Source organism: Berghia stephanieae, chromosome 5 (genome assembly GCF_034508935.2).
Source record: "Berghia stephanieae isolate SIO BIC M18660-M18661 chromosome 5, UCSD_Bste_1.3, whole genome shotgun sequence".
Lineage (NCBI taxonomy): Eukaryota > Metazoa > Mollusca > Gastropoda > Nudibranchia > Aeolidiidae > Berghia > Berghia stephanieae.
The window spans coordinates 43,981,907-43,984,406 of NC_088364.1; the positions used below are offsets into that span (position 1 = coordinate 43,981,907).

Consider the following 2,500-nt stretch of genomic DNA (forward strand, 5'->3'; position numbering starts at 1 on the left):
GAAATTGCTTTAGGTAAATCAAAAGGTGGATCCCCCGGGAATTTATTTTATTTATTTATTTGGGGGGGGGGGGGGGGGGGGTTGTTGTTTTATTCGTCTTTATTTTGAGGGGTTTTATTTATTTTAATTTTTTTTCTGTGTCGTTTTTGTTTTCGTGTTCTGTTTGTTTGTTGTTTTTGGGGGCTTTTATTTTGTTTAATTTAAAGAAAAATTTTTCGAGACTTGAATCCACAAATTTCTGATCCAAAGGCTTACAATTACATATAAGTTAAAAGAGAAAGATAGAAAGAAAAGAAAAAAACCAACTCAATGTAACAAACAAACAAAACAGCTACTTGTTGAATTCTAAAAGTTTGAGGATATTTGTGATCTATCGCGTCAATCTGGTGTTTTGTCGATTGGAGTAAATGCAAAGTTCACTCAAAGTTGAAAATATGATAAAAATACGAAATTTTTGTCTTTTGCGCATTATAAAATTACGTTCAAATTACTCAACAAAAAGTACAAATTTGACATCAATACTGAAAAGAAAAGAGCACCATACAGGCGACTTGCAAATAATTATGAAATGCAGAGATGGTCTGCATTGTCCTGATAGAGAATAGATAAGGCACTGTCAAGCGAATTTAATATGGTAAAACTGGAATTTGCGCAATATGGAATCCTTGAGTAAGAACAACAACAATACAATTAGAAATTATATGAATTGGAACTTCCCAGAATATAATAAAACACCATCACTTTCCAGCGTACAAAAATAACGCCATCGATACAGCCACATTTAAAACGCATAAACAAAATTCCTTTTTAAAAAAATGAAATATACACACACTGCAGAGAATCAACATACGGTAAAGAATTCAACAATACACACCAAAACAGATTAAGGAAAATCCCGAAACGAAATAAAGAGTTATAATATATATATATATAGAAAGGCTGCGATGAGAACAAACAGAATCCAGTGTAGAATATAATAACGATGACGGCGATAAGCAACAATAACTATCTCGCCCGTCACTAATTAAAGCATTTTTAACGAGCTGAGACGAAAATGCCTAACCCTCAGACTCGTCGCCCATGGATCTGCCAGACTATCTGTCTCTGAAGAAGTGCATCTTCAAGTCACGGACATACGTATTCCTATCTATGTATCTATCTATCTTGCGAGGCGACCCACGTAGTCACCAAGATAGATTTCACCGTAACAAAGGTAGACAGTGGCAAACAGCAGTTAGATAGAGAAGGAATATAATTTTGTCTTTCCGAAGGTAGCACTTTGCAGCGCGGTATTGAGATAGGGAGGGAGGTGATTCGCTCGACACCGGTGTGAGCAGCTAGCAGCAGCAAGTCATGAGGATCTCGTGCGTGAGCGAAACGAGCAGATTAAAGCAGTTAGGAAAGGTCTCTGTTATTAAAGGTGAGTAGAATAATTTTAAAAGCTTGTAGGAGGAGGAGGAGGGGGTGGTGGTGGTGGTGTAGATGAGTGAATGGGCTAGAGGTTCACAGGTAGATAGAATTTGGTATGGGGGAGAGAGGGGAGGTGGGAGGTGGGAGAGAGAGAGGGGGGTGGGGGGTGGGGGAGGGATAGGCTGGGGGTGGATTTAGGGGCCACGTGGAATGGAAAATATACCGAGTGACTACGATTCTATTGGTGGTAGTTTGTAAAGCGGAGGGGGTGAATGTTGCGCAATAGTTAGTATCTGTTTATCGGAAGGAATGAGCGAGAAAATGTTGGATCGATAGTAAAAGACGAAGTATAGAAGGAACAAAATTGACGTCACTCAGCTTTTTGTTATTGTTTTTAGCCAACCATTTTTATCATAAGTTCTTACTAAATTCTATCAATCAGATGATAAAAGTTGAAGGTCACACATAGTTTTGTGTGTTGATACGTTTTATCCGGCTGGCAGATGTTGTGAGTCCTTTACCCAAACGTACAGCATAAATAAAGGAAGCAAGTAACATAATGTAAAAGGAGGAAGAGAAAGTGTGGCGGTGTGGGGGCGGGGGTGGATTTTCTTTTTTAAATGGCAGATAGATATGGAGATAGATAGAAATAAAGGTAAAGAGATAGAGAGATAGAGGATAAAATAAAATGATTTCTGAGAGTGCGTGTTTGCGAAAGACAGTCAAAGAGGTGGAGAAGTGGATGGAGGGAAAGATAGATAAATATAGATAATTCGACAACTGTCTATCAAACTATATAATATATACACGAAGAGAGAGAGAGAGAGAGAGAGAGAGAGAGAGAGAGAGAGAGAGAGAGAGAAAGAGAGAGAGAGAGAGAGAGAGGATATAGAAAAAGAGAGAGATTGAGAGATAGGCAAACAGAAAGACACACACACACACACACACACACAGAGAGAGAGAGAGAGAGAGAGAGAGAGATTGGGGGGGGGGGGGGGGGTCAGATAGTAAAGCGCATTGAGCACGTTAAGTGGATATTGCGCTATATAAATGCTCAATTTAAAAAGAATATTAGAATGTGATTTGAAAG

General features: G+C 38.6%; 1 protein-coding gene across 2 annotated transcripts in view; it reads right to left on the minus strand.

The window, feature by feature from the left end:
• LOC144972985 (cGMP-dependent protein kinase 1-like) overlaps window positions 1–1,342 on the minus strand; it is a 98,529-nt gene extending 97,187 nt beyond the window's left edge. Inside the window, exon 1 of one of the 2 annotated variants that reach the window (XM_078914883.1) lies at window positions 1,064–1,342. The gene's annotated coding sequence lies outside the window, so the exon portion shown is untranslated. The remainder of the gene's footprint in view (window positions 1–1,063) is intronic. The other variant, XM_078914884.1, reaches the window with a different exon arrangement.
• Between the last annotated feature and the right edge of the window lie 1,158 nt (window positions 1,343–2,500).